Source organism: Dromiciops gliroides, chromosome 1 (assembly GCF_019393635.1).
Source record: "Dromiciops gliroides isolate mDroGli1 chromosome 1, mDroGli1.pri, whole genome shotgun sequence".
NCBI classification, from domain to species: domain Eukaryota; kingdom Metazoa; phylum Chordata; class Mammalia; order Microbiotheria; family Microbiotheriidae; genus Dromiciops; species Dromiciops gliroides.
Window position 1 is genome coordinate 549,008,448 of NC_057861.1, and position 23,684 is coordinate 549,032,131.

General features: G+C 35.9%; 1 pseudogene; it reads left to right on the plus strand.

Annotated features, from left to right (window-relative positions):
• The first annotated feature begins 2,943 nt into the window (after window positions 1-2,943).
• LOC122751550 lies at window positions 2,944-8,863 on the plus strand (annotated as a pseudogene).
• The last annotated feature ends 14,821 nt before the right edge of the window (window positions 8,864-23,684 follow it).

Genomic DNA, 23,684 nt, shown 5'->3' on the forward strand with positions numbered 1-23,684 from the left:
AGTTAGAAGTATTATCTTCCCATGTAGAAATGTAAACAGTTTAACCTTTTAATATCACTCCTGATTTCTTTTTCCTGTTTACCTTTTTATGCTTCTCAGGAGTCTTGTATTTGAAAATCAAATTTTTTATTCATTTCAGGTCTTTTCATCATGAATGCCTGAAAGTCCTCTTTTTCATTGAAGTTCCATTTTCCCCCCTGAAAGATTATACTCAGTTTTGCTAAGTAGGTGATTTTTGGCTGTAGTCCCAGTTCCTTTGCCCTCTGGAATATCATATCCCATGCCCTCTGGTCCTTTAATGTGGATCCTGCTAGATTTTGTGTTATCCTTACTGTAGATCCATAGTATTTGAATTCCTTTTTTCTAGCTGCTTGCAATATTTTCTCCATAATATTCCTGGAAATTTTCCTTTTGGGATTTCTTTCAGGAAGTGATTGGTGGATTCTTTCAATTTCTGTTTTGTCTTCTGCTTCTACAATATCAAGGCAATTTCCCCTGACAATCTCTTTGAAGGTGATGTCTAAACTCTTATTTTGGTCATGGTTTTCAGGTAGTCCAATGATTTTCAAATTATCTCTCCTGGATCTATTTTCCAGGTCAGCTGTTTTTCCAAGGAGATATTTCATATTGCACTCTATTTTTTATTCATTTGTATTTGCTTTACTGTGTCTTGATTTTTCATAAAATCACTAGCTTCCATTTGTTCAATCCTATTTCTTAGGAAATAATTTTCTTCAGAGAGCTTTTGTATCTCCTTTCCCATTTGGCTTTTCAAGCTGTTCACTTTTTTCTCACGACTCTCCTGCATCATTCTCATTTCTCTTTCCATTCTTTCCTCCACCTCTCTAAATCTTCCTTCTACCTTCCCTACTTTCTCTTCAAAGTCCTTTTTGAATGCTTCCATGGCCTGAGACCAATTCATATTTTTTATTGAAAGCTTTGGATGTTGGAGCTTTGACTTTGTTATTATCTTCTTCTGAGGGTAGATCTTCTGATCTACCTTGCCTCCCAAAAAGCTTTCTATTGTCTGCTGCTTTCTTTGCCTACCCATATCAACTCAGAATCAGATGTCTGATTGAAATATGATTCTCTACAGTCAGAAGTTTGGCATGCCTGTGCTCCTCCCCCACTGTGCCACCACCATTAGAGTTGGACCACAGGTTCAGAACCAGGGCACTTCACCCCAACTCCAGCAGAGACCTCAGCCACTTCACCCTGGCCAATCACTGAATCCCCTTATAGGTCCAGGAGCTGAGCATCAGGAGAAGCTTCTGATGCTGAAGACTACAAGGCCCTGGAGGCGATTTCTGTCCCAGGCTGAGTCCACACCACCTGACAAGCTCCTCTCTCAGTCTGAACAGCAGGTGATCCCAGTCACTTAATTAAGCCATCTTTGGCTGGAAAATAGTCTCTCTGTTCTTATGTGAGTTAGGTTGCTCCAGGGGTTGTCTTATGGCATTATTTTTGGAGTGTGCTGACAGGTTTTCAGGAGCTTGGGGGACTGACAGCCTTTCCTCCACCATCTTGGTTCTGTCCCCCTCTGCAGCTATTCCTATCAGTTGTTTGAATCAAATGAAAGAAGGTCCTTTCCTAACTCAGATACCTGTCCATTTTCTAGTTGTCTTGCCATGTTGCCCAATATTTCCCATGTTTGTTCTGCAGAAGGACATTTTGTTTTCATAGAGAATCTTCCTTTCTCTGACTTAAGATTTCTCTCTGCAATGCCCAGTGTTATTGCATCCTCATACACCTCAGAGCACTTTCCCCTTTTTTGCCTATAGGCATGACCTCTTTTTACAGTAGGGTACCTAGGTTTGGCCCTTCTAAAAGAGGAATTGTCTCCTCTTGACAATAATTCTCTTCAATATCCTTACTGTCAGGCGACTGGGCATCCCTTTTCTCATAACCAAGAACTAGTTACACATGGAGACTTACATGCACAAAATGTGACTTTTTTTTTCTTTTCAATAGGTATTTTCTCATTATAAACTTATGGTAATCATAAACACAGAGTGCCTGATTGTGGCACTGATGATTAATGACATTAATTTGCTTGTTTTATGGTTTTATTTCATACATATTAATTGCACATAACTATTACTTCATTGTTTATTATTGTATATGCAGCATGTTTACTGATTTACTTATTATTGTTTATTAAATGAAATTTGTATATCACCATTAATTTAAAAAATAAAGGTTGACACAATTTATAAGTATTATGATGTTTTTGATATGGAAACTCACAGGTGACCTCATTTTAGAAGTGGGTCCCAAGAAGTTTTTTAAAGGACACAATAAGAATATTGAGAAGAAAAATTAAAGAACAGAGTTACAAAATAATTCATAACATAGTCAGGAATAACATAGTCCCTAAATTGCCTGATCTATTGGAATATGGAAAAAAAAACCAGATATGCTAATAAGAGAAAATAGGGCTGATTTCCTAATAATAGAAAATAATACCCATTTACATACCTTTTGAGGAGGAAAAGGTTTTAAGTAGAATAGAACCCTTAAGAAAAAGGTGGGAAGGGAGTTGACATCAAGGACATTAAAATGCCAAATAGAAGATCTTATATTTCATTTGGAGAGAAATAGAAGGCCCTCAAGTATATTGGGTACTGACATGGTAAAACATACTATGGTTTAGAAAATCACTTTACCAGCTAAGTAGATGATGGCGAGGACAGACAAGGCAGGGAAACTATGTAGAAGTCAATTATTGTAATAGTCTACATAAGAGGTGATGGGGGCTTGAACTAAAGTAATGCCCATGAGTAAAGAGAAAGGATGGAAAGAAGGAAGGAAGGAAGGAAGGAAGGAAGGAAGGAAACAAGCATTTATTAACCACCTACTCTATACCAGGTATTGTGCTAAGCACTTCACAAATATTATCTCATTTGATGCTCACAAAAATCCTGAGAGGTAGGTGCTATTATTATGCACATTTTATACTTACGGAAACTGAGTCAGGCAGAGGTTGTGATTTTCCAAGGGTATGTCACTAGCAAGTGCCTAAGGTCAGATTTTTTTTTAAATCATAAAAGTATTTTTATTATTTTCAAGTTACATGTAGAGATAGTTTTCAACATTTGTTTTTATATGATTTCCATTTCTAAATTTTTCTACCTCCCTTCCCTCCCCCCCAAGACAGCAAGTGATTTGAAATAGGTTATATATGTACAATCACATTAAACATATTTATGCATTAGTCATGCTGTGAAAGAAGAATCAGAACAAAAGGGAAAAACCTCAAAAAAGAAAAACAAAAAAGTAGAAACAGTTTGGTTCAATCTGTATCTAAATTCCACATTCTTTTTTCTGGATTTGGAAAGCATTTTCCATCATGAGTCCCTTGTAATTATCTTGGACCATTGTATTGTTGAGAAGAGTCAAGTCTATCACAGCTGGTCAACACACAACGTTGTTGATACTGTGTACAATGTTCTCCTGGTTCTGTTCATCTCACTAAGCATCAGTTCATGTAAGTCCTTCCAGGTTCCTTTGAAATGTGTTAAGGTCAGATTTGAACCCAGGTCTTCCTAATTCCAGGCCCAGCGATCTATCAACTGTGTAGCCAAGCTTAAAGGCAAGTTGATGTGAAAGTAGAAACAAGATTTGGCACACACACACAAAATTGCATTTATGGGCTATATAAAAGAGGTTGTGAGCCTAAGTCATTGGGGAAATGGTGGTGCCCTGGGTAGTAATAGTAAAGTTCAGAAGAAGAAATAGTTTTTTGAGGAAAGATAATGAGTTCAATTTTGGACAAGTTGCTTTTTTTTTTTTTGGTGAGGCAATTGGGGTTAAGTGACTTGCCCAGGGTCACATAGCTAGTAAGTGTTAAGTGGCTGAGGCCGGATTTGAACTCAGGTCCTCCTGACTCCAGGGCCGGTGCTCTATCCACTGTGCCACCTAGCTGCCCTAACAAGTTGCTTTTGAAATGCTTTCTGGGTATCTAGTTCAAGATGTCTAAAAGGTAGATGATGTAGGGCTGTAGTTTAGAAGAAAGATCCAGGAGGATCCAGATCCTAGATTCATGAAGCTAAATCTGGGAATCATCTGAATAGAGATGATACATGAATCCATGGAACCTAATGGGATTATTCGGTGAGAAAGAACAGTGCAAAATTATAAAAGGATACAGGAAAGAGCCTCAGGGGATAACAACCAACCATTATTGGGAATGATATATAAGAAGAGCCACAAAAGGAGTCTTAGAAGAAGCAGTCAAATATTGAGGAGAATGAGGAAAGAATAATGTTGATGATCCTTCATTTTTTTTTTCAGGGCAATGAGGGTTAAGTAACTTGCCCAGGGTCACACATCTAGTAAGTATCAAGTGTCTGAGGTAGGATTCGAACTCAAGTCCCCCTGAATCCAGGGCCAGTGCTTTATCCACTGCACCACCTAGCTGCCCCTGATGATCCTTCATTCTTGAAGAAGACCAATGACATCATGGGCATGATGTCTTGATTTATGTGTGAATTGCTTTCCTCCTGAGTCATCAAAGTTCAGTAGCAAAACAAAATCAAGACAATTGACAATGGCCTATGACATAGTGGGTGACCTTGGACTTTCTAAATTAAGGTCTTTCCCAGGTATAAAATACAGAGAGAAGAGAATATCCAAGAGGAGAATGTAATCAACAGTGAGAAATTTTTCTTTCTTTTTCCTCTTTCTTTCTTTCTTTCTTTCTTTCTTTCTTTCTTTCTTTCTTTCTTTCTTTCTTTCTTTCTTTCTTTCTCTCTCTCTCTCTCTCTCTCTCTCTCTCTCTCTCTCTCTCTAACAGTTCATTTGCAAAAACTGATGAGATAATTTAGCATCATGGGGACACCATGATCAGCACATGATCCCTTTGTTAAGATTATCATTTAATATAAAAGAGAAGAGTTTGCTTAATTTTGTCATTCATATGAATGTTCAACAAGTGATCTAAGGAAATGCTTTGGAGAGTCATTGGACTCACAGAGTTTTGATTTTATATAATGTTTGAAAAATATCCAACCTGGACTTATGAGATAAATCTGTTTGAACAAATGAGATAAACCATTTATCATTAATGGGACAACAAGAGGACAAACATATGACTCATCCCTGTCTTATCTTTTAACCTTTTTCCAATCACTTTTTCTTGGCTTACCTTCTCTGATTACCTCTTGTTTGTTTATATGTACCTCCTCCTATCTATCTGAATCCTGACCTTTCTGTCCCTGATATTCTTCTGTTCCTCAGCCAATCATCTTCAAACACACATATATACATATACATACATACATACATACATACATACATACATACACACACATATCATTTTGTAAACCTCAAAGTGCAAAACAGATGTTTGCTATGATTATAGCACATTAGCAATTCACATTTACAAACCCCTGCATTTTCATTGAATGTAGCTAAGATGGTTTCTGTCCAAAGCAAAAAATTACATGCGCAACTTGAAAAGAGGTTATTCATCAGGAGAACAACAAAAAAGCCTGGACCCCAAACTTTGATTTATGGGATCCATTTAGATTTGGCCTGTGAGCAAGCCTTAAATGCTCAAACTTATCTTCTGCTTTCTAGTCTGATATCCTACACAAACTATTGATGCAACTAGGCTGATCTAGTCACCATTTCATAAACACTCCTTGCAGTTTTCCCAACTGTAGCGTTGTTCATGCCATTTATCTTTCCTAAAATTCTCTCCCCATTCTCCTGTGAATCTCCAAATTATTTCAAAGCCTAGCTTTATGATACCATTTTAAAAAGTATATATTGAGGCATTTTCTTCTGATACAAGAAAAATCCTTGTAAAATATATCCCCCAAAAGACAACTTATCAGCTGTTATCAGAAAGGAGGTATTTGTCTTTTAACTTTGACATTATGGTAATAACTTATACTGTTATATTTAATGAGAGGCTTGTTGCACCTCCATTTTAATGTGTGCATGCATATGTGTGTATACACACATAAATATATATACATATATGTACATATATATGTGTGGAGAGTAGTCATGCATGCTGAATCTGACTGAAGTCCCTTGGCAATGATGTCTCTTCGTGACTTCTGGCAAATTTTTCTTGTGCTAGGGAGGTTGAGAGCTTTGCAATCACATTTCTGAGTGTCTTCAATATGGTCTTCATTGCCCATGGTGTACTTGACATTCTTTCTAGCTATACTTAACTCCCTGGTTTTAATATTTCCAGAAAATCTTCTAACACACTTTTATAAAATATGATATTAAGAGGTTGTTTCTTTCATCATGTTTGTCCAGGAAGCTAATTATTTTTAAATTTTCTGAGTCCTGATTTTCATGTCAATTTTTAAAATTGTAGATGTTGGGGCAGCTAGGTGGCACAGTGGATAAAGCACTGGCCCTGGATTCAGGAGGACCTAAGTTCAAATCCGGTCTCAGACCCTTGACACTTGCTAGCTGTGTGATCCTGGGCAAGTCACTTAACCCCAATTACCTCACCCCCCCCCAAAAAAAATTGTAGATGTCTCAACTATTCTAAAAGTTTTGTATTGTTTGGGCTTTGTTCTCATATTACTTGTATCACTCAATTTTTAAGTTCTGTCTCCATATTTTTAAAGTGGGGTTTATTCAGTGTTCTACTAAAATTTTCCAACTTCTGTGCTAAAATAGCAATGTTTTGTTTTTTTCTCTGTGTGAGCTTTAATGTCATCTCTTACATTTTTCTTTTAAATCTTTTCTATTACGTAGGTCATATAACTAGCTACTCAGGATTCTTGTAGTGACTCCCTTCTGTTTTCTGAGGTTCTAGTTATAGTTATTAAAGAATTATTGTTTTCCTGTGGAGTTTTCTTCAAATATCCTCTTGTCCCATTCTCATCCCCCATATAATAACATTTTTATTGTATTCAGAACATTTCCCTTTTTTTCCCTCATTTACTCATTCTCTGGCCAATAGTGATATTTGTGGTGTTTATATTATTTGGGACAAGCAATAACTTTGATATGGTTTAATTTAGGAGAGCAATAGTCATGGATATGTGCTTCTACTGATGCTATGCTGACTCAGGACCTTTGACCTGACAAGATATAATCAGATGGAACTTGCCTTTTTTACTTCTTTTATCAGTTAAGTGCTAGATTTCACATCATGAATATGTCTCATTGGTCTCTTGTTGTGTTTTAAAATGTCATTATTTAGGAAAGCTATTATTCCAAGAAAATGTGCAATAGTTGGAGCTCTTAAGAATCACACTTCAATGACCGTTAGAGCTATTTCAGTAGGGATCATCCAAGATTATGATGAAATAACAACAGTTGAACCGAAGTGCAAAGAAAAGTGCAATTGAAAATGAAAACAGCACCAAGAATCAACAAAATAGAGCTGTAACACAACTTACTTAATGTTTAAAGAATAAGCAAAGTCCTTAATAAAGAACTGACAAATTGATGAATTTTTATAGATTACTATGCAAAGTGGCATAGACTTCTCCAAGTTTTAAGGACAGCACAGGGACAAAAGCAGTGGCTGATTGCTGTCATGAAGATAAAAAAGCTTCTTGTGGACAAGAAAACACAAAGTTTGGATTACTGAATATTGTAGAAAGGTAATTTCTACTGACAAAACTCAGCTCCAAAGCTCCCAGGTATGAGAAAGTGTTTGCAGAAACCAGGAAAAGATATTACGTGACAAGGAACTCCAGGTAGAATCAGCATGTATGACTACTCACCATCAACAGTATAAATAACATTGATATGGCAATGTAACAAACTTTTTCTTAACTATGACAGAATGTCATAACCACAAGCCCAAAAGTTAAAGGACAAAGGCAATGTAGCAAAACTCTTGTTAGAAGAAGTACAGGTGACTCTTAAAATAGGCATATCTCTATCAGATTATAAAACATCTTACTCAAACCATGTTTTGGGGATTTTTTAAAATTTCAGGGGTGATGGTAATCTTGTCCCTGTTGAGGACATGATGAACTCTGATAAATATACTGATATCCTGAGAAGTAGAATTGATTCAGAATTGTAGAAATTGCCAAGCTGAATTGTCAAAATGGAATACTGCAACACAACTTTGCAATGTATCAAATATCACAAAAGGCTAAGTTTTTTTCAAGATATTAAAAAATATATGCATCATTGTCCTGGAAACTCATCTGATTGAAATTCCCTTGAAAAATCTATGACTTGCTTTATGTCCTCAACATAATTGAAAAAGGATTGCTGTAGTATCTGTCACTGTTCTTGCCATGTTGAATTAAAGTCCCCCAAGAAGATTGAAAAGCAGCAAAAGTTCTTCATTAGAGTCTTAAGATCCAAGACTTCAGATGTGAGTCTTAAAGTGTCATATGAGCAATGAGTCAGGCTTCTAGACTGTATAGTAATGAGGGACCCAAATGCCAAGAAATCAAGGGGATTTGGTTTTTTACCTATGCCAAAGTAGATGCAGCCAGGAATACAAGGATTAATAAAAATCTATGGCAGAGGTGCTGAATCAAAGAGAGATACTTCAAGAAAGGATTCTCAAAAACTAAAAAAAATAAGTATAGGTGGCATTAAAGGAGACATTGAGGAACACCATTTAAGAGATTATGTTGAATAATAAGGAAAGATTGCAATGACTAAAATTCTGACTGAGCTAAGTAGTGTTAAGAAGAGGGTTTAGCAAGGCACAATGGATAAAATTGTTATTCAAAAATACCATAGTGTAAATAGTCACAACTGTAAAGTAGGGAAAGCCTTGTGTAAACAAGAAGTAGTACTTTATGTAATTAAAGAGGGGACATTTGGGAACTTTGGTGATAGCCATGGAAGGGGCTTTGGTGGAAATGGTGACTTTGATTACAGTAGAAATTTCAGCACTCAATCGTTTTGGTAGCAGTTGTGGTGGCATAGGATATGGATGAAGATGGAGGTAGTTACAATGGATTTGACCATGATGGTTATGGTGGAGATGGCTTGCTTACTCTGGAGAAAGCAGATGCTATGGAAGTGGTAGAGAGGGTTAGAGAGACCAGAGCAGTGGCTATGGCATCAGTAGCAGTTATGGCAGTTATAACAGCAGTGGAGGTGGCAATGGCTTTGGCAGTGGGAGGAGAAACAAGTCTGGAAGTGATAGAAGCTACAATGACTTTGGCAATTACAACAATCTTCAAACCTTGGGACATGAAGGGAAGAAATTTTGTAGGCAGAAGTTCTTGTCATTATGGCCAATATATTGCAAGTCATGTAATTAAGGTGCCTATCATAATTCCAGTAGTAGAAGTAGTGGCAGAAGATTTTAATTACTGTTAGGTAACAAAGCTTAGCAAAATTGGAGAACTAGAGAAATGATATAGAAGCTATAGGTTACAACAGATTTGTGAACTCAGCCAAGTACAATAGTGGCAGGGACTGGCAGCTACAAAATGACATGTTTTGGACGATTCTTTTTTATGTATGGTCAAAAAAACCCACAAAAAACCACCAGGACTATATTTGTGACTGTATAACAAGTTATTTTAGTTTCTGTTCTGTGGAAAGTGTAAAGCATTCCAACAAAAGAATTATGTGTAGATTTTTTGCACCCATGCTGTTGATTGCTAGTAGTCTAACCATGACGCCAAATAAAAGTTGTTGTTTTTTTATAAAGAAAATATGTGACCTATAATCAAAGTTGGGCTTTTAAAAATGGACTAAGGTACATTATGTCCAATGCGAAAAATGTTGTTTCAAGATGGAGAATTAAAGAATGTGTCAAAATCACATGAACTTAATGCCAAATTTTATAAAAACAAGCAATTGCAATAATCAAAGGATATGCTACATATTAAAAGCTTTTTGAAAAGATGTTTTTTAAAATCAAAGTTTATTTTATGTCGCATTTAATTATTTTACTTTGCCTCAAGTAATTCAGACATTTGATATTCTCCACCTCTAGTTCCGCATAAGGATTGTTTTCCTTGGCATTTTGTTTTTTTCTTTTGCTCAGTCCAATTCTATGTTTTTGAAGACAATGAGAAGAATCTATGCTTACACATAACTTCTCATTGAGCCATCTTGCAAGAAGACTTCTCTTTTGGGAAAAGTAGTTTCACTAGAGTAGGGTCAGAGACCGGATTTGAAGAGTTTGAGTAAAGAGGTGGTAAGGAAGCTCCCAGACCACTTTAGACCACAAAAAAATCTCTCCTTCCTCTGAATTCAGTACTTATTATTTGTACCACCCATTTATCAATTAACCATGTGCTACTTCCTCTTGTATTGCATTGACATCTTATATATTTTTATTTATCTAGGACTTAAACCCAGCCTTTTTCAAAATGATGTAAGGCGGTTTACACTTTAAATATAATTCAAAATGAGGGCATTTGGGATAAAAACAGAATGGAGACTATGCAATGGAAACAGAGGAACTAGAAGCTACCAGGCAATGAAGATAAGTTGATTGCTACATTTGGGTACTAGATTTGGCTCTACATTTTCAAACTGCCTAGTTAAAAATAGAAGCACGTGCTATGTAGTTTTAGTGTTCTGACAAGATAGAGCATACAAATTCATCTCCAAAGAGGAACTATTTTTGGAAATAAACTTGAAAAGGAATTAACTGTATCAGTCCTCATATATAGCAAGTGATATCTTATTATCAGTGCTTTCAGTGTATTTTTTTCCTTCACAAAAGGTACAGGAACCTTGATCAAATGGATAATTTTTTGAATAGGGCCCACATGAAAGCAAAGGGCTCAAGATTAAGTTATAACTTAATGAATTTCTGAAGGGCATTAGGATGATGATGTGATGATATTCACATACTTTGCTTTCTATTACTAATATTTGATATAGGAACAGACCTATGAGACTCAAGATAAAGGTATGCTTAAGTTTCTTTCTTCTTTTATTTTCCTCTCCCTTCCTCTCTCACTAGCTCTATCTCCCCTCTCAAATATCATGTTTCAAGTGACACTTTGGTAGAGGCTATGTTGAAGTTAACTCAAGGAATGAATTTTATTATCAGTACTTTTGGGGTAGATAATCTAAATGATTGATTAAAGGAAGAAATTCATGTGGTAATTTTGTCTCTGGATGTCATTTAACTTTTTATGTGCTTATTTACAGCTAATATGGTGACATGAAAGGTCACAGAGGAGCCCAAATTCTCTTACTCAGCAGAGATTAAAAAAAAAAAACATAAGACCAAGAAATAGTCAAGATTGAAAGAGAAACTACAATAATTATTTTCTTTCAGCCCAGGATTGCACAAAAAGAAGGCTATGGGACCCTTTCACCAGGGAAGCCAGCTTGAGTACAGGTAATCAGGCTGGAAACCTGCCAGTGCTAGGACCAGAGATGCTTTAAAGATACCTGAAGCCTGCATTATTATGTATGCAGAAGATAGGAAGGGTTTAGAGAACAGATAGGATGATCCCAGAAGGATCACCTACAAGTATCTGACTACTTTAAGAGTGGAAATGGGTATGGAAGCAGGTAGTGAGCTAGCTAAAATGCTCTGGGGGTATGCACAAAGGGGCTGAAGTACAAACATAACATTTTGTTCTGACACTCTCAAGAAGCCTCAACTGGAACTGTTCTGCCCTGGAAGAAAGGAAGTTGAATCCTTGGACAGGGAAACTTCTGGAAGGTCAAAAACTTATCACAGTCTGACTGCACAGACTGTGAAAACAGAGCTGGGAGTCAGAAACACTGAAGGGACAACTCCAGGGGAGCCAGAGTGCCATTGTAATCCAAGAAGACTTGAAGGATGATGGAATTTTGAACCTAGACAGTCTAGAGGAGGCTGAAACCTTTCAGCATTCTGAACACAGATACACAGGGTGAGGGAAAAGTCAATAACAGTAACACACATCACTGAGGGCAGGAGACAAAAAGGCCTGACCATCCCATCCAAGTGAAAATGAAGGGGCAGATATTGGCATTGTTACAAAGTTCCAATTCAGGAACTGAGACTGTAGATATTTGTGAATAGAGGAAGACACTGAATGCTTTAAAAAATAGTATGGGTAAAGAGAAGCCCAACAATTGGACCTAGAAGAAATCAGTAACTTTAGAACAGATACAAACAGTCTTGGGGAGCAGGGGAAATATAGACTACAAGGATCACAATAGTACCTAGAAGAAATGAAAGCAAAAATTAAAAATGATATTGTAATTAAAATAAGATTTTTTTAAAGAAAGAATTAGGGGGAAAATACCTTAGAATAGAAGTTTTAAAACCTTACCAAAGGGGGCGGCTAGGTGGCGCAGTGGATAAAGCACCAGCCCTGGATTCAGGAGTACCTGAGTTCAAATCCGACCTCAGACACTTGACACTTACTAGCTGTGTGACCCTGGGCAAATCACTTAACCCCCATTGCCCCGCCAAAAAACAACAACAACAACAAAAAATACCTTACCAAAGGAAGAGAATCTCTGAAAACTGGAATAGAATAGATAAAACTCAATGACTCCATGAGGCTACAAGAAATATTAGAACAAAATCAAAAGGTGTTTTTTTAAGTAGAAAATATAAGCAAAAAAGATAAGATGGTGAAGCAGGAGGAAGCAGTACAGCCTAGCTTTTTCCCCAAATCACTCCAACAAAAATCAAAGAAGATCTCCAGAGTTAGTGAAATCCAAGGAGGAAGCACAATGGGTCATTATCCCACCCCAGGCCAGAATAAGGAAACGAAGACTTATGGGCATTTGAAAGAGATAGACCAAGCAGAAAACGTGTCCAGATCTTTACATCATGGGACATGTACTAGGGCATACTTGGAATTGGGCTGCAGACAGGAACCTTCTAGCATTGGGAGTAGGCTATAGAGTCTGGATATGTATACTAGGAAAAGAACAATCATGCATACAGCAGGAACAGGGCAGGAGTACATGTATTAGTCAAGGAATAAGAACAGAAGCAAATGACTCTGACCTATAGATTCATTCCACAGAGCAAGGGCTGAGCCCTGTAGTAGCAGCTAAAAGGAACATAGACCAAAGGGAGGCTACCACTTTGACCCTGCAGACCCTTCCAGCTGGGTGACAGTCATTGGGACCAGCAGCAATTTTAACCAGTTTTAACCAGGGGGAAGTTTGCATTTGTGTCATCCAGATTGATATTAGGGTTGGGAGGTTGTGAATCTCAGGCCATGAAAGCAATGATTAGACTTTACCCTAGATCAGAAATTGCAGCATGTAATGAAAATTTGGTCCCTGACCAGAGCCAACCATTAAATCTTTGAATAACAAAGCACTAAGTGACTGGAGAACACAGTGTAAGACCCTAAAGAATAAAAAGAACAAACAAACAAGGCCCCAACATTACCTCCACAAGCATAGAAACCTGGCTATATAAAGTATTCACAAAAACAGGAAAAGAGGAGATCCTACTGAATTCATCCTATAATAGAAATATGATCTTGATACCTAAAGTAGGGGAGCAGTGGTCAAAAGAGAGAAGGAAAACTATAAACCACTATCTAATAAATATTACTTTAAAAATTAAAAAATAAAATACTAGCAAAAAGGCTCTGGAAATATATAGAGACTTTACATCAATGGAATAAAATTTAACTAGAAAGGAGGCCATTTATCCATATATGAGGACCCCTACAGGACATATATTCACTTAGAAAACCACAGATCAACATTTTCTATGTTATATTGTATTTGTATTCATTTTGTTAATCATTTTTCTTTTCTTTTTTTAAAATGAAAGTCTTTTATTATTTTCTAGTTACATGTAGAGATAGTTTTCAGCATTTGTTTATATAAGATTTCCAATTTCAAATTTTTCTCCCTCTGTCCCCTCCCTCTCCTCCCTCCCCCGCTCCCCTAGACAGCAGGCAATCCGATATAGGTTATACACACATATACACATATATAACAACATTAAGCATATTTCTGCATGAGTCATTCTATAAGAGAAGAATCAGAGCAATAAGGAAAAACCTCAAAATAGAAAAACAACAGCACCAAAAACAAAAGAAATAGTATGGTTCAATCAGCATCCATATTCCACAGTTCTTTTTTTTTTTTTCTGGATTTGGAGAGTCTTTTCCATCACAATTCCCCTGGAACTTTCTTGTACCATTGTATTGGTGAGAACAATCCATTCTATCACAGTTGATCAACACAAAATGTTGATGATACTGTGTATAATGTTCTTCTGGTTCTGCTCATCTCACTCATCATCAGTTCATGCAAGTTGTTCCAGGTTTCTCTGAACTCCTCCTGCTCATTGTTTCTTACAGCACAATAGAATTCCATTACATTCATATATCATAACTTGTTCAGCCATTCCCCAATTGATGGGCAACCCCTCAATTTCCAATTCTTTGTCACCACAAAAAGAGCAGCTATAAATATTTTTGTACATGTGGGTCCTTTTCCTTTTTTATGATCTCTTTGGGGAAAAAGACCCAAAAGTGGTATCGCAGGGTCAAAGCTATTGCATAGCTTTATAGCGCTTTGGACAGAATTCCAGATTGCTTTCCAGAATAGTTGGATCAGTTCACAGCTCGACCAACGATGCATTAGTGTTCCAATTTTCACACAGCCTCTCTAACATTTATTATTTTCCTCTTTTGTCATATTAGCCAATGTGATAGGTATCAGTTGGCACCTCAGAGTTGTTTTAATTTGCATCTGTCTAATCAATAGGGATTTAGAGCATTTTTTCATATGGGAATAGATAGCTTTGGTTTCTTCATCAGAAAACTGCCTGTTCATATCCTTTGACCATTTCTCAATTGGGGAATGACTTGGATTCTTATAAATTTGATTTAGTTCCCTATGTTTTTTAGAAATGAGGCCTTTATCAGAACTACTGGCCTAAAAATTGTTTCCCAGCTTTCTACCTCCCTTCTAATTTTGGATGCATCACTTCTGTTTGTAAAAAACCTTTTTAATTAAATGTAATCAAAATCATCCATTTTGCATTTCATAATATTCTCTATCTCTTCTTTGGTGATAAACTGTTCTCCTTTCCAAAGATCTGAGAGGTGGACTATTCCTTGCTCTCCTAATTTACCTATGGTATCACCTTTTATGCCTAAATCATGTACCCATTTTGACATTATTTTAGTATAAAGTGTAAGATGTTGGTCTATGCCTAATTTCTGCCATACTATCTTCCAGTTTTCCCAGCAGTTTTTGTCAAATACTGAGTTCCTATCCCAGAAGCTGGAGCCTTTGGTTTATCAAACACTACATTACTAATGTCATTTACTACTGTGTCTCCTGTGCCTAGCCTATTCCATTGATCCTCCATTCTATTTCTTAGCCATTACCAGGTAGTTTTGATGACTGCCGCTTTATAGTAAAGCTCCAGGTTTGGTACAGCTAACCCACCTTCCTGTGCATTTTTTTTCTCATTATTTCCCTTGATATTCTTGACTTTTTGTTTTTCCAGATGAATTTTATTATTTTTTCTAGCTCTATAAAATAATTTTTAGGTAGTCTGATTGGTATGGCACTGAAAAAGTAAATTAATCTAGGTAGAATCTTTATTTTTACTATATTATCTCTGCCTATCCAGGAGCAATTGCTATCCTTCCAATTATTTAGATCTGATTTGATTTGTGTGAAAAGTGTTTTGTAATTGTGTTCATATTTTTCCTGGGTTTGTCTTGGCAAGTAGACTCCCAAGTATTTTATATTATCTACTGTTACTTTATTATATATATATATATATATATATATATTAGTAAGGCAATTGGGGTCAAGTGACTTGCCCAGGGTCACACAGCTAGTAAGTGTTAAGTGTCCTAGGCCGGATTTGAACTCAGGTACTCCTGACTCCAGGGCCAGTACTCTATCCACTGTGCCACCTAGCTGCCCCTCTACCATTACTTTAAATGGAATTTCTCTTTCTATCTCTCGCTGTTGGACTTTGTTGATCATGTATAGAAATGCTGATGATTTATGTGGATTTATTTTATATCCTGCTACTTTGCTAAAGTTGTTAATTGTTTCAAGTAATTTTTGAGTTGATTCTCTAGGAATCTCTAAGTATACCATCATATCATCTGCAAAGAGTGATAGTTTTGTTTCCTCCTTGTCTATTCTAATTCCTTTAATTCCTTTTTCTTCTCTGATTGCTAAAGCTAACATTTCTAGTACAATATTAAATAATAGAGGTGATAATGGACATCCCTGTTTCACCCCTGATCTTATTGGGAAGGCCTCTAACTTATCTCCATTGCATATAATGCTTGTTGATGGTTTTAGGTAGATACTGCTTATTATTTTAAGGAAAGCTCCACTTATTCCTAAGCTTTCTAGAGTTTTTATTAGGAATGGGTGCTGCATTTTGTCAAAAGCTTTTTCTGCATCTATTAAGATAATCATATGATTTTGGTTAGTTTTCTTATTGATATGGTTGATTATGTTAATAGCTTTCCTAATGTTGAACCAGCCCTGCATTCCTGGTATAAATCCCATTTGGTCATAGTGTATTATCCTGGTGATCACTTGCTGTAATATCCTTGCTAATATCTTATTTAAGATTTTAGCATCAATATTCATTAGGGAAATCGGTCTATAATTTTCTTTCTCTGTTTTTGCTCTGCCTGGTTTTGGTATCACTACCATAATTATTTTTCAATTACATTTTAATCTTGGTTCTGGCTTTATTCAGAAAGCAGGTTTGACACCTCTGCTCTACAATATTAGTAGGTTGGATTTATACTAAGAATGCAAGATTGTTTCAATATTAGGAAAACTAAAATACAATTAGCATTATTAATAACAAAATCATATATCAGTAAATGCAGAAAAAAGTTTTTGACACAATACGTCTATTTCTGCTGGATACACCAGAATATAGAAGCAAATGGACCTTGGCTTAATATGGTAAGGAATATCTATCAAAAAAGCCAGCATGATACACAGAGGGAATGCACCAGAGGTCTATCTTATAATATCCATGGTAAACAAGAATGTTCATTATTACCACCTTTATTCAATATGGTACTAAAAACCCCAGAAATAGCAATAAGAAGAAAAAGAAGTTGAGGGAATATATATAAGCAAGGAGGAAACAAAAAATATTACTTTTTGCAAATGTTATGACAGTTTAATTTAGAGAACCCTAGAAAGTTAGCTAAAAATGTGAAACACTTAATAATTTCAGCAAAGTTGCAGGATATAAAATAAATCCACATAAATTATCAGTATTTCTGTACATTGCCAAGAAAATGTAACAAGGTGAGATAGAGAAATTCCATTTAAAATAACTACATAATGAAAGAAATGTTGTCTATCTACCAAGACCTGAGTTCAAATCCAGCCTCAGACACTTGACACTTACTAGCTGTGTGACCCTGGGCAAGTCACTTAACTCTCATTGCCCCACAAAAAAAGAAAGGAATACAATTATGCAGTCGTATTTATAGCAATAAATGCAAACCTAAGGAAGAAATACTCATTGCTAATGAGTAGGCCGAGCTGGTATGACACTACTATTTAAATTTATTAACTTATTCAGGGCAATATCAATTAAACTATCAAAAATTATTTTTAAAGTTGAAGAATATTAGCTAAGTTCATCTAGAGAATAAAAATCAAGCCTCTCAAGAGAAATAATAAAAAAGTTGAAATTAAGGAAACCTGTCAATACCAGATCTCAAACTATACAACTAAACTCAAAAGCAATAATTATCAAAATTATGTGGTATTGTTTTAAAAACAGAGATTGGTAAGTAGAACAGCTTGAGAATAAAGTATACAAAAGGAATTTATGTTTGTTAAATCCAAAGGCCACAGTTACTTGGGCAAAGCATCACTATTGTGGACAAAAATATTCTAGGGAAACTGGAAAGCAGGCTGGTAGAAATTGGGTTTACATAAGTGCATCACATAATGTACTTAAATATAAAAAGTTGGGGCAGCTAGGTGGTGCAGTAGATAGGGCACCAGCCCTGGATTCAGGAGTACCTGAGTTCAAATCTGGCCTCAGACCCTTGACACTTACTAACTGTGTGACCCTGGGCAAGTCACTTAACCCCAATTGCCTCACACAAAAAAATATAAAAAGTTACATCATAAACAACTTAGAGGGGAAAGAAAAAAAATAACTTTTGGATCTAAGAACAGAGGAAGAATTCATGACCAAACAAAGATCAAAGATCATTACAGAAGAAAAAAATAATAATTTTTATAACATAAAATTATTTTTTAAAAAATTGGTGCAAATAAAATCCATGCAGGTAAAATTAGAAGGAAGATGTTTAACTGGGAAAAATCTTTTAAATAAGTTTCTCTGATAAAGATTTCCCTTCTAAGATATTGATGTATATTTACACAGATAAAAGATTTTTCCTGATAAATAAATGGACAAAGCATATACATAAGCAGGCAGTTTTCAAAGGAAGAAATTCAAACTATTTAGCAGCTGTTAAGGGCTAAAATTCTAGCTAGTCTGTCTAAAATATCTAATGAGTGGTCGCCAATAAATTTTAAGCTTTAGCAAGAGTTAGACTTTTAAGCATTTATTAAGGAGAATAAGAATTTGGTAAAGAGAAAGGAAGGCCTAGATTCCTATCTATTAAAGGGAGAGCACATTTCTAGCTCTGCTCTCCACCAGAGTCCTCAGGAAAGAGAGTGAGACCGAGTGCCAGTCTCTTCCTTCTTCCTCCCACTAGCCCACGTCACTTCCTGACGCCAAAGAAAAGACTCCTGGTCTTGCCCTCAAAGACCTTCACTTCATGGGCAGAACTCTTCTACAGTAAGTCTCCAGCAGGTGGCATCATTCCAATCGTTACACAGCCTTATCTAAAAAATGCTCTAAATCATCAATAATAAGCACAAGTGCAAATTAAAACAACTCCAGCTTTCCACTTCATATTCATCAGATTGGAAAAGATGACAAAAAAGGAAAATTACAATTATTGGATTGGCTTCAGAAAAAGATACATTAATGGATTTTTGCAGAGATGTGAATTGGTCCAGCCTTTCAGAAAACGATTTAGAACCATACACCCTAAATAATGAAAATATCAAGTGACATCACTAATAGGCTACTACTAAGAAAAAGAATTATTTATAAAGGACCGATATGTATAAAAATATCTTTGACAGCTCTTTTTGTAACAGTAAAGAACTGGAAAGGAAAAAGGTGCCCATCAGTTGGAGACTGGTTGAACAAATTATGGTATAAAAATTTAATAGAATGGTATTATGCTATAAGAAATGATGAAAGGGAATAGAATAGTATTGTGCTATAAGAAATGATGAAAGGAAAAATAAAACGTGTGAAGAATTGAATGACTGATATATAGTAGAGTGAGCAGAGCCAAGATAATAATTTATAGAGTACTGTAAAGATAAACAACTTTGAAAAACTAAATAACTTTGTTCATTCATAATTCCATGACAACCAACCATGACTCCAAACAACTGTGATAAAATATCTTATCTACCTTATGACAGAGATGGACTCAAGATTCATAATGGTACAAACATTTTTGGACATAGTCGATGTAGGAAGTTGTTTTACTTGATTATACAGATTTATTTTTTATTGTGTTTTTGCAATGTGGGATAGGAGTGAGAGAAAAAATATTCAAAATAAAATAAAAGGTTAAAATATGTAGATTCCTTGAAAAAGTAATGCCCAAAACAGGTTAAAGAGAAATGATTTGAGAATTGTGTTCCCAAGATACCATATTTCATGAAATTATAAATTAAAAACTGTCCAGATCTATTAGAAGTAGAAGAAAAGTGAAAATAGAGCGAAGCCCTTGGTCAACTGAAAGAAAAACTGAAATGACAGCTCCCTGCAAAGTCATCTCTCAAATCCACAACTTTTAAGTAAAAGAAAAATATTGTATGTACCAAGCAAGCATAGTGAGATTCATAAAATCTTGGTAACTACTACTATAAAAGAGAAAAAATTTTGAAAATGAAATTCAAAAAGGCAGAGGAAAATGGATTTTAATTATAGGGAGAAGAGACAAATGTCCTTTCAGAATTCTAATACCCTCAAGGGACAGAAAGAGCTTGGTGGTGGTTTTATCTTGTATTAATGGTCTTAAGAAAGGAAAGAAAAAGGTATAAAGAATTCATTGTTATTTGAGGTTTTTATGACCTCATCTTTTGGCTAGAATTTTAAAAATAAAACCTTGGCATGCACACTGTCCTCTGGGGCTCTGCAAATGGCACAGTGTTCCACCCACTGGTTGTAGCCATCGCCACGGCACTGGCACCTCACGTCATCACCACTCGCCGATGCCTACATGAGCCTGGCAAAATTATAATGATTGGAAGCCCAGTGAGGGCAGTCATGTGACTGTCAGAGCGGCCAGCCAATTGGCTGGGGGCTGTGTGTGGTCAGCCTGGGGTCTCCTGGGAAGAAGGGAGGGTTTTTTTTTGCCATTCTAGCTTGAAGCTGGAAGGTGACAGGATGCTGCTGTGTGTTCTCAGCTGATTCCTGGGTGGTGGTGTTGTTCAGGTTGTATAATTTCCCATTCCCCATTTTATTTCCTTTCCCTTGATCCTACTGATCCTGTTTGTGTTTTTTAAGTTCATTCTTATTAAATAAATCCTGCTCTATTTTGAGGGAGTCTGTCTATTCCTTGCCCCAATATCTCAGTGAGCCATTTAGCTAACACTCCCCAATTAAAAATTCATCCCCACAAGATAAAGATAAAGGTATACACAATGGAAAAAAATGAGCAAATATATGGGGAGAATAAAACTTACTATTTCTCATAATTGAGATGAATAAGAAAATTCAAAAGAAGAAATAGTGAGGGGAGCAGACTGTGTCAAGATAATGGAATGCGATAGATGAGATTTAGCAGATACTCAAGGGCCTACCTGGAGATTAACTTAAACTGACTGAATTGGATAAGATGACTGACTGCTGACTGGATTACTGGCTCACTTTTAGTTAACTAGATTGTAAGCATATCTGGCTGGTACTTAAGGGTACTTACTGAATTTGAATGACACTAGCCAATCAGCTTGAAGAACCTCCCATTTCTGAGAGGGGAAGAGGAAGCAGGAAGCTGAGGCAGAGGTCTTTCTTGGTTCCCTTTGGCTTTGAGAGATTGGCATGGTGGCAGTTGACTTCAGAAGTGGGAATTTAGGAAGTTTAGGATCACCAGGTTACAGGAAATCTGTTCTCAATCTTTCTCTTTCTTTTACTATCTTTTTTTTTTTTTTAGTGAGGCAATTGGGGTTAAGTGACTTGCCCAGGGTCACACAGCTAGTAAGTGTTAAGTGTCTGAGGCCAGATTTGAACTCAGGTACTCCTGACTCCAGGGCTGGTGCTCTATCCACTGCGCCACCTAGCTGCCCCTCTTTTACTATCTTTCAATAAACTCTTTTAAAAAACCTAAACTCATTTATCAGTGATTTTAGTTAGTTTCCCCCCCAAACTAGGGGGACAGATTAGAACCCACATTTAGAATTTTAAATTACACAAGGCACTACATAAGCTTTGTTCATATCTGAACCAGACAAAGGAGCACTGGACTCACTCATATAATACAAAGGGCTGATTGTAGACATACATTAACACAACAAAAATAGGTAACAATGGGGAGGGTGTCAAGATATTTTATAAAGACATATAGAAACAAATTGTGGGATGAGATTATGATAAAACACTATTGTGCTATAAGAAATGATGAGTAGGATGCTCCGGGAAAAACCAGGAAAGATGTGCATGAGCTGAATGCAAAGTGAAATGTACTGTATACAAAATGACAGCAATATCGAAAGATGATCAGCTGTGAATAACTTAGATATTTTCAGCAATACAATGATCCAAGACAACCCTGAAAGACTTATGAAAAATGTGATCCATCTCCAGAGAAAGAACTGATGATGTCTGAATACAGATTGAAGCATAATTCTTTTTTAGTTTCTTTTTCTGAAGTTTTCTGGTCTGTTTTCTTTCACATATAGGAATGTTTTGCATGACTACACATGTAAAACTTCTATTGAATTGCTTATGTTCTTAAGAGGCGGGTGGGGAGAGAAGGAGGAAAAGAATTTTTAAATGGACATTAAAATTGTTTTTATATGTAATTGGGGAAAATAAAATTCTAAATAAATGAAAAAAGAAAGAATAGAGAATGAAGTTTGCAAAGCAAACTTCAGTTTCATAGGATGGATCATAATGGAAAGGGAATTAAAAATAAAGAAAGACTTGACTCTTTTCAGCAATACAATGATCCAAGATAGTACCAAAGCACTCATGATGGAAAATGCTCACCAAATCCAGAAAAAAAGAACTATGGATTCTAGATGCAGATTGAACCATACTATTTCTATTTTTTTTTGTTTTTCTTTTTTGAGTTTTTTTCCTTTTGTTCTTATTCTTCTTTCACAGCATGACTAATGCAGAAATATGTTTAATGTGATTGTACATATATAACCTATATCAGATTGCTTTCTGTCTTGGGGAGGGGGGAGGGAGGGGAGAAAGGGAGAAAAATTTGAACCTACAAATCTTATGAAAACAAATGTGAAAGTGAATGAGATTACTTGAAGAAAGACCAGAGGAACTTAATTATTGGAATTTGGCAATAGATCTAATACCGTGATCTCAAATAATAATTCAAGTTGTTTTATTTTTTTAATCCTCTAAAAATTCAAATCAATTCAATTTAGTGCCTATAGGCATAAAAACAAATAGTTCTAGCTCTCAATGAACTAAAGAATTCTCTTCTACTGCAGGGGAGGGGAGACAGGATTATGGTACATCATGCAGACAGAGGTTAATATGAAATTATTTGTCCTAAAATAAAGCTGGAAATGTGTGCCCAATGATTTGGAAGTGTCTTAAAAAAACATTTGACAAATTAACATAATATAATATTGCTAAAGATTAATGACAGATAATTCAGAGAAACATGGGAAGACAGAAATGAGACAGAATGAGAAAAGCAGGGTCAAAAGGGAAAAAACATAACAACTAAAGTATAAATACTTATTTCAGTGAAATATAATGGTTGGTACTTTATTTTAAAAATTGAAGGATTCTTCCTTTGCCTTAACAAATGATAAACTGTTTTCAGGAATATGCTTTGTATGAGGGGATATTTGTCTGTTGGAAAGTGTCTGCTATAACAAAATAAAATGTAGATATTGGAAAGAAAGAAAGAACATGTAAGAAACAGTAATTGGGGTCTGGGAAAGGGGAAGAAAGGAGGAACAATAGTGTAGAAGCAATCCCTTCAATTATAGATTATTTGTGTTGATCATATTCTTTCAACTTTCCCTATCTTCTCTATGAAAAGAGAAAGATGAGGAGTAAAGTATAATAGAGGATATTATGAAAGGGAATTCACAATTAATGATCATGTGTCATTTCAAATATTGGGGGATAGCCTGTTTCTGTCTAAATTATTGGGAAACTAGGCTGAGGTTTTCTAAAATATTGCTGCTTATAAATTAAAAGGCTATTGCACCAGTTTTAGAAGTATTTATTATTAATTAATTATTACTAATTAAGATCACATATTACTAAAGAATTGACTAGGGGCAGCTAGGTGGCGCAGTGGATAGAGCACAGGCCCTGGATTCAGGAGGACCTGAGTTCAAATCCGGCCTCAGGCACTTAACACTTACTAGCTGTGTGACCCTGGGCAAGTCACTTAACCCAATTGCCTCACTAAAAAAAAAAAAAAAGAAGAATTGACTATAAGTCTGACTGACCTCCCCACTAGTTACATACCCAGCATGGAGTCCCAGGAAAGCAAGGAGAGGGTGTGTGG